Source organism: Chelonia mydas, chromosome 7, assembly GCF_015237465.2.
Source record: "Chelonia mydas isolate rCheMyd1 chromosome 7, rCheMyd1.pri.v2, whole genome shotgun sequence".
NCBI classification, from domain to species: Eukaryota; Metazoa; Chordata; order Testudines; family Cheloniidae; genus Chelonia; species Chelonia mydas.
The window spans coordinates 91,583,338-91,593,114 of NC_057853.1; the positions used below are offsets into that span (position 1 = coordinate 91,583,338).

Sequence of the window (9,777 nt, forward strand, 5' to 3'; positions counted from 1 at the left end):
AACTACTTGCACTGCTATGAGGGGAAATCAGCCAACTAAGTGGCTGATTTCAATCAACAACTGAGTTTTGTATTTGAAAGAAAGGAATGCATTATAAAAATGTTAGAATAAAGATGTATTGTAGCACAAACCTCAGAAATACCAGAGTTCACTTCAGAGGCATTCTTGCTGTACACTGTAGCACAGATGGAGAAAAATATTGTGGGAGGAAAAGTCCCACATCAGAGCATTGTCTAAAACAACAGACAGCAAAAGTCCTACAACACTAGGCAAGGTCACATGCAACTGGAGAGTCATCTGTTTAACAAAACATACTATTATTAGACGCAAGTTATACAGCACTTGTGCATACTAATAGAATTAAAATATTATCCCAAAATAAATATTTAAAAATATCTTTCATGTAACTTTACTTTGGTACACAACATTTTCACCTTTCTGCTTAACCAGAAGTAATTAAATGTTAGTAAGAATTAACAGAAAGAAACACAAAAAAGCTAACTGTAAGAGTACACAGGAATACCTTTAAATATTTTAAAGATATTGAAATGGTATTTAAAGTATTTATTAAAAAAAACTTTACAGGTCAATTTAAAAATTAAGCAGATCATTTTTACCTTTTTAAAAAGAGATCTCCATTGCAATTTTCTTACCAAATTACTAAAGGTTACTTTTCTGTTGATTGCAATATACAGCAAAAGACATTCCAGAGTCCAGAACCCATTTAGTCTACTGAGGCATGCCGTAGACTACTGTGGATAAAATGTCACAGCTGAAATACTAGCCTGCAGAATGCCGATCGTCATGTAAGGCTCAATCCTGCATTTATCGCACGCCCAAAACTTCCCTAGACTGAATAGGAGATTTGGATGCAGAAGGATTTTCCTTGGATATATTCATATATGCCCTGAGGTTTGACACCTAACTCGCTTATGACCCAACGAATCACCACAACAGATGAGATCACCTGAGACACCGTTGCTGACAGTTGCTAGGTGTGCACTCTTGGACATTGGAAATCAGATGATTCTGGAGGAGAAAGTTTAGTTTTGAAACTCATCCCCATGAGCACTCTGTTAGAGGTCACCTTTACAGGTTTTCAGAAACAAGTACAAGACACCTTTTAGGTTAAGCATTGTTTGACTATGGTGGATTATTTATGACTGGTTAGGGTAGTTCAGGAAAGAATACTGTCAATGGTTTGATTTAGTATCTAATTGCATTCAGTTATGTCATGCACCCAAATGCTAGAGCGATGGAACATAACAGACCATTAATGGCCAGAGTTCGATTTCACGCTGGTGTAAGTCTGAAGAAATTCCACTTACTTCAAGTGAGATCAGAATTCTGTCACTAAAAAAAGAAAAGAGATCCATATATAGGTAGTGCTAACACAATGACCCTCTTCCTCAACTCTCATGCAACTCTCAAAGTAAATAGGAGTTTTGCTCAGAAATCAAGAGTGCAGTATGATCCAGGTTTGTCAGAAGCATGATTCTGGAAACCCCACCCACAGTCAGATCTCCACATAGGTCTGCCAAGACAAACTAAGTAGTATGCAGCGTAAGTCGTACTGCTCTGATTTGTGTATTCAGTCACTTACAGCCTCAGGAACTCACATACAATAATGCTAATTTAAATGGGATTAAAAAAGTAATTTGAGGGCAGAATTTGACCACTGACAAACATGACTCATACTTCTGCATACTAACAGTTTTTTATAATAATAAAAATAATAAAAAAAAAAATTAAAAGTGCAATTTCATAGTTAAAGACTGTGGACCAATTCCACATCCCTTATTCACACAACTAATACCAAATGACTGCAAGGGGAATAGAACTTATTTTCATAACTAGTCATGTTGGAGTTGCATGATTAAGCATTATGTTTCACTTACGGATTTTTTTTAAAAGTATATAAAATATAGCAGACATTATGATTAATTGTATTAGCATAGTGCCAAGGAGCCCTATTCATTGACCAGAATATCATTGTGCTAGATGATGTACAAAAGCAGAACAAAAAGACAGTTCCTGCCTAAAGAGCCTGGTTCCTAATAAGGTTATTTCAAAACAAAACTAACCAACACGGAAATACTTTTTCTACTGGAAGATTACTTTCAACTGATCTTTGAAATATACATTTTATTTTAATGATTAATGAAAAACACTCAGTAACAGTTCTAATTTTAATGCAGTTATTCATAGATATACAGATTTTAAGACCAGACGGGACCATTGTGATTTATGTCCTGTGTCATGCAGGAAGTTAGACTAGGACTTCCCTGAATTAATTCCTGTTTGAGGTCCAGTAGCTATGGTTGAACTAGAGCATATCTTTTAGAAACGTATCCAATCTTTATTTTAAAATTACTGGTGATAGAGACTCCACCACAACCCTTAGTTAACTATTTCAATAGTTAATTTCCCACACTGTTAAAAAAAAATTGTGCCTTATTTCTAGTCTGCGTTTCCAAACATCAAGTCACTCTTGTAGCCCTTTTCTGAACCCTTTCCATGACTCTCAATGGATACTTTGACGATTTATTGTTTTTCTTATCCTTACTTTACTGATAGAGTTTTCCCTGTCTTTTCTTATGTGTCACTTATTGTCAGACTGACAAAATTAAGCAAAAATATAGAAAAGATACTGGTTAAACTATATTTAGTATTAAATCTTGCTTAATGCAACACAAATACATTGCCCAACACATTCCACATAAAAGTCTACGGAGTTGAGGGTAGCTGACACTTTGTAGAATTGGGCCCCAAAAAGGGGAGGTTTCTAAGAGCAAATCTAGCTACAAAGAAAACTGTCTCAACACATGGGAAAGTGGAAATGAACTCATAATAATATATTGGATCAATGTCTTAACATGGCAAAAATATGAGAAGTTTCTTTTACTCAGATGACTAAGAGAAGAATGGAAGAATTTAGCAATCCCCTGTTAATTTCTATGCAAACTGGGCACAGTTTCTCATGACTTACGCAGTCCAGTTTGTCTCTCTCAACAGCTTTCTATTGGTGATCTACAATATATTCAGTTTCCTGTGATAAAGTTATTTGTAGTTTGATTTGGTTTATTTTTCCCCCCCCTGTTAGTCTAGGTGTTGCTCATCTTGTCACTGTTTTCATCTAATTAGAAATATACATATACTGTTTGTGGTTAGTCCTATTTCTCATAGGATGATTCAAAAATTAAAAGGAGAGCTTCTGATTCAAGATGATTATTAGGTAATTACAAATTCTGGAATTTAAATTCTTTATTAGTTCTCAGATATTGAGAATTTTTTTTAATAGGGGGGCAAAATCACATCCCCACTTCTGAAATACTTATAAAATTTATGTTTTTATTCATTCAACAAAATCTTGATATAAACATAAAACACTAATTTTAATACTACTCCCTCGCAAATGTGCATTACAATTAGGGATGGTCAAACCACATGGCAAAATAAGAACCAGTCTGAACATTTGTCTGCTCCTTGAACCACAGCCAACCCTTTCATGAGTTTTTGTATCATTTCAAAAAGAACAGGAGTACTTGTGGCACCTTAGAGACTACCAATTTATTTGAGCATAAGCTTTCGTGAGCTACAGCTCACTTCATCGGATGCTGTAGCTCACGAAAGCTTATGCTCAAATAAATTTGTTAGTCTCTCAGGTGCCACAAGTACTCCTGTTCTTTTTGCGAATACAGACTAACACGGCTGCTACTCTGAAACCTGTATCATTTCAGTTACCATCCTACTATCCTTAGAATGCAGCAACTCAGCCTGCTGATACTCCTATAGCTCCTCTCTAGGGGTATGTCTACACTACGAAATTAGGTCGAATTTATAGAAGTCGGTTTTTTAGAAATCGGTTTTATATATTTGAGTGTGTGTGTCCCCACAGAAAATGCTCTAAGTGCATTAAGTGTATTAACTCGGCAGAGTGCTTCCACAGTACGGAGGCTAGAGTCGACTTCTGGAGTGTTGCACTGTGGGTAGCTATCCCACAGTTCCCGCAGTCTCCGCTGCCCATTGGATTCTGGGTTGAGATCCCAATGCCTGATGGGGCTAAAACATTGTCGCGGGTGGTTCTGGGTACATATCATCAGGCCCCCGTTCCCTCCCTCCCTCCGTGAAAGCAAGGGCAGACAATAGTTTCGTGCCTTTTTTCCTGAGTTACCTGTGCAGACTCCATACCATGGCAAGCATGGAGCCCGCTCAGCTCACTGTCACCGTATGTCTCCTGGGTGCTGGCAGACGCGGTACTGCATTGCTACACAGCAGCAGCAACCCACTGCCTTGTGGCAGCAGACGGTGCAATAGGACTGGTAGCCATCATCGTCATGTCCGAGGTGCTCCTGGTCACCTCTGTGAGGTCGATCAGGAGTGCCTGGGCAGACATGGGCACAGGGACTAAATTTGGAGTGACTTGATCAGGTCATTCTCTTTAGTCCTGCAGTCAGTCCTATTGAACCATCTTATGGTGAGCAGGCAGGTGATACGCATTGCTATTGCATCATCTTCTGCCGGGCACGCAAGAGAGGAGGATGGCTAGTAGTTCTATTGTACCATCTTCTGCCGAGCAGCCATGAGATGTGGATGGCATGCAGTCCTTCTGCACCGTCTGCTGCCAGCCAAAGATGTAAAAGATAGATGGAGTGTATCAAAACAAGAAATAGACCAGATCTGTTTTGTACTCATCTGCAAACCCCCCCCCCCCCCCACCCCGCCGTCTAGGGGACTCATTCCTCTAGGTCACACTGCAGTCATTCACAGAGAAGGTGCAGCGAGGTAAATCTAGCCATGTATCAATCAGAGGCCAGACTGACCTTCTTGTTCCAATAAGAACAATAACTTAGGTGCACCATTTCTTATTGGAACCCTCCGTGAAGTCCTGCCTGAAATACTCCTTGATGTAAAGCCACCCCCTTTGTTGATTTTAACTTCCTGTAAGCCAACCCTGTAAGCCGTGTCGTCAGTCGCCCCTCCCTCCCTCCCTGCGTCAGAGCAACGGCAAACAATCGTGCATTTGAGTTGAGAGTGCTGTCCAGAGCAGTCACAATGGAGCACTCTGGGATAGCTCCCGGAGGCCAATACCCATCGAATTGTGTCCACAGTACCCCAAATTCGACCTGGCAAGGCCAATTTAAGTGCTAATCCACTTGTCAGGGGTGGAGTAAGGAAATCGATTTTAAGAGCCCTTTAAGTCGAAATAAGGGGCTCCATCGTGTGGACGGGTGCAGGTTTACATCGATTTAACGCTGCTAAATTCGACCTAAAGTCCTAGTGTAGACCAGGGCTAGGCTTCCATGCTAGTCTCATTCCCCAGAGTGTACAGTATACCTGAGAACCAGCAAGTCTTGCACACTTTGGCCCCAATCCTGCAAACACCTCAATAGGACTAGTAGGGAATGCAAAGTTACTCACAAAACTAAACTTTTTCAAAAATATCAAAGGCAAGGCCAGAACCAGTGAAAAAAAAAATTTTTTTACACACTTCGTTGCTTTGATTTCCAGGTTTCAGCCTAGAACAAACTTTATAACATCTGAGAACCGGGGCTTCTTACTGTAAACCACTGAAATGCTGGGGAGAGACCACTTCACCCCAGTAGCCTAAAACTTAGTAGTTGATCAGATGTTGCACCTCACCCAGAACAATCCACTGAGATGTGATTAGTCAGAAAGTTTAAAGCAATGAAATATGAAACTTATTACTGATATAAACCACGCTGTAAAGGGAGAACTTCAGGGGGAAGATAGTGAGGACTTTAGACCCAGTTGTAATTTATAACAAGTTTGTTACAATCCACACCCCAAAAAAAAAAAAATCACTATGCATTTCCTCAAATCCTCTACAGAGAAAGGGGATATTTTACAACTAAATATTGTAATGTGAATTCATAGAAACTGCATTTTAGTGTGAATCATCATCTTCACAAGCCTAAGGGAGAACTGATATATGGGGAGGAAAGGGGGTGACAAACTAGGGTGCAAGTGTAGCCAATGCAAGGATGTCAGACCCAGTACAACCCCTCTGACGTCCATGAGGTTGCTGGGATGCACAATCAAGTGTGAACCTATGTCCCCGTAGCTCGGTGACTGGGGGGGGGGGGGCGCTCTCTCACCACCCGAAACCCCAAAGCAACCTATGGGGGTGATTCTGGGCAACCCGGAGGCCCACCCACCCCAGCCCCAGGAACTCAGGCAAGGAGCCTGTGGAAGCGCCTCACCCGCTGGGGATAAGTAGAAGGAGGCAACTTTCAGCGTCTCCCCAGCTTCTTCCTCCTGCCGCTGCAGCTGAGGCCGGGCGGCGGGTCACCGCAGCAGCCCCGAGGGCTCTCGCCCCGGCTGACTGCGCAGGGCAGGCTCCGAGTCAGGGCAGCCCCCGAACCCAACGGCTCGGCTGAGCGAGCCGGCGGACGGGAGCGCGCGCTGACCGAGGGGGAGGTGGCCTGCCGGGCTCGCAACGCCCAGCTGGGCGGAAGGAGGCGCAGCGGGGAGAACGGGGGCTCGCGCAGCCCGGGGGGGGTGGCGGCGGGAGAAGGGGGCTACGGCCGGGTTCCCCCCGCAGGGCGGGCAAGGAAACGTGCCCAGCCCTCCTCTCCCCCAGCGAGAAGGGAGCCCGCCACAGGCATCCTGAGGTGAGCGCGGCAGGGCCACAGAGCGGGGAAGCACCTTGAGTCATTCGCACCAGGGCAGACAGCCCAGTGCTGGGTACTGCTGCCGCCTCCTCCTGCGTGCTCTGCCCCGGGGAACTAGTGCTGCCCAGCGTAGCGCACAGCGGGATTACACCGCCGCCCCAGCCCCAGCGCGATCTCCTCAGGGGGGCCACACACCGTGCAGGAGAGAACGTCACCGCGCCAACGCTGAAGGGTCCACAGCCCGCCTCCCCCCGACACAGTGCAGGGCCAGGATGTTTGTGCCGCCGACACCAGCGGGCTCCTGATCCTCCCCTCCCACAAATCACACACGCTGCAGGGAGGAAGGTTATTCACCTACCCAAAAGCATAAAGCGGGGGGCGCGGGGGAGGCACCCGCAGAACTCAGGGGACAAGATGTGGCTGAACCTTCCACACAGCTCTTTCTCCCCTCCCCCGGAGAGTCTCCCCGGTTATATGTACCGCTGTGAGGCGTTAGGTACATTGACCTTCCATTCCATGTTAAAATTGTTACATGCAATATTAAATACATACCCCCATCCAAAGAGTTTGCGCCATTGTATGCAGTGCTACGTGCACTGATCGAGAGTTTACATTGTTAGAAACACCTCTGCAGTACACTCCACCCCCTCCCAGCTGTAACGCATTTGCTTTTGAAGCAATAGGACAGTGTTCTATAGCTACTATCCTGGTGCCTTTCATCACGTTTAGAGCTGCAGCCTGCCTGCTCTTGAATTATGGTGCATCTTCAAAGGCTCTCAAGCTCAGAACTTCTCTGCTGAAATCAATTAAAATACTGAAGTTAGGGTGTCAAGGCCACTACAGCAAACTATCTGGGCCTTGAGATTTCCAAAATGCTAAACTAAGATAATCACGCAAATACATTCAACTCTTATTTTTACATTTGATTTGGTTTGTAAAGCTCAAATGACACCAGAGCTTGGAAGGAGGAAAGGACTTGGGTAAAGACCAAACGCAAAAGGAGAGAGTTACTTTCCCCAAAATTTCCTACACCATAGCAGTTGACGTGCATCTTCAGTTGATTTGTTTTCAGCCTTTCCTGTTAGTTTTGCTTACCTCTGGCAGGCAACTCATTCTGTTTAAGTGGTAATACCCAGTGACTCAAGATCACTGGATAACGGAGCCTTCTCCAAATCTTTGTAGAGCAGAAGCTGGTCCAGAGCCATTGTGTGTCTCACACGTTGTGAATGAAAGTTCAGTACAGAGACTAATCTCTGTGAAAGAGTTGGCTTTTTTCCCCCGTTCGACTGTAGAGTCGAGTTGTGTCCCTCCTGCTGTCTCACTACATTGGAATGTCTGAGCTAACTGTGCTTCCAAAGAGCTCAATACCGAGCAGAGCTGTACTGCCCAGACCTTGTGGAGATTTTAATTCACTTCCAAATCTTGCCAACAGTTGCACACAAGGTGCCTTTTTTACACCCTTCTCTCTGTCCAGCGAAAAATGCAGGCTATCTCAGTGAAAACAATGGCTCAATTCACGACTTTGTTCAGAAGTGCAGCACACAACCTCTGCACTGTGCGCTGCTGCCAACCATTATCTATGGGAAGAAAGACTTAACTAAAGTCTGTGAAAGGGGGAAATATTGTACAGTTTCCAAGTACTTTATGGAAAAATACAATTTAAATTAACTCAGCTGTGCATCTTTGCATGCAAGACTTTCTGGTCTTTGTGTGCAGAGTCAAACAAAGAGAAAAGGAGTCGATCTATTTAGAACTTAATTTTAAAAGTAGTATTCTAATTCTGAAAACAGCAAAAGTTGGCTGTAGACAACATGCAATTTTATTTTTGGACTTTTCTATATAAAGAATACAAATTCTCATAGCTGGTATGTGGAGATAATGTCTCACTGTTGGGTTTTAAAAAAATTAATTTACTTCATTCCCTTCTAATATAAGGAATTCATACTGTTTTCTAGGGGCACCGTATCTTACACTTGAGGGTCAGGTATTTACTATTGTATATTATATATCTCTTTATACCATGCTCAGAGGACAAGTATTATAAAATGGTGACACTATGACAGTGTGGGCACCTATACTGAGCGTAGCATAGTTGGGAATCAAAGTGTAATAAGTCTACTATGAGACGTGTTATAACAGACTTTTAAAACCAGTAAATGTAGCTGTCTAGTGAAGTAAAACCTAGGAAAGATATATATTTTCTGAAAGCATAGGGTTTGTTTTTTTTTACACTATTACTATAGCCAGATATTTGTAATATTCACTTAACATTACATGGCTACATTATTAGCTACTTATTTTAAGCTTGGTTCTTTCAACAAGCTTAAACTGCAAGGTTATTAGAGTAAAGAATGAAAAGAGCTAAAATATGCGAGCCACAACAGATCACCTCAGCCTTCCTAATATGATTTTGACTTTATACTGTTATGTCTAGTTTAATCTGAATTATGTTTTAGTTGAAATTAAAACAGTTACACCAATTCAAAATACTTTATATTAATCATTTTCTACTGAAATGGACCATATATTGGGTGAAATCCTCATGGCCTCCAATATGGTTTGGATTTCACCCATAATACATAGTATTAATAGTAATGTCCCTTTTTTGCCATAGGTGAAATTTTGTTGGTTCTTTCCCCTTCGCCAAGTCACATTTTTAATTGAAAATATTTGTATTGTGTTTCAGCATTGTTCATTTTTAATTTGTACACAAGTATATTTAATTTACAAATATTGTAACAGTATATATAAATATAAATTAAATAAATAAAAAAGTGTGATTTACATTTTTAAAGCACCAAATTTCAGTAGAAGAGGACTAGTAGTCGTTTAGTAAAAATCATGAGTGGGAGTACAAATACAAGTAATAGCAGCCTCTCTAAAGAAGAACTTTTCAAGGAGCCTCTCTGCTTTTTCAATTGTTTCAATAAGTACAGGAAACATATCAAATTATTCCAGTGGAAAATGTATCTACCATTTTCCTTCACAATATATTAGCACTTGATTTTTATTAACTTGGCAAGAGTATATGGTTATTGTACTGAAGAGTAATAAAAGGTTATAACCTTCATAAAAATGAAAAAAATTGGGAAAATCATCTAATCCTTGATTCAGCAAGGTTCTTCTCATGTGCTTAAAGTAA

General features: G+C 41.8%; 1 protein-coding gene across 2 annotated transcripts in view; it reads right to left on the reverse strand.

The window, feature by feature from the left end:
* Positions 1 to 7,966, reverse strand: part of PLCE1 (phospholipase C epsilon 1) — a 329,298-nt gene extending 321,332 nt beyond the window's left edge. Inside the window, exon 1 of one of the 2 annotated variants that reach the window (XM_043550715.1) lies at positions 7,731 to 7,966. The gene's annotated coding sequence lies outside the window, so the exon portion shown is untranslated. Of the gene's footprint in view, positions 1 to 6,224; positions 6,416 to 7,730 lie in introns of those variants that run through there. The other variant, XM_027821849.3, reaches the window with a different exon arrangement.
* Between the last annotated feature and the right edge of the window lie 1,811 nt (positions 7,967 to 9,777).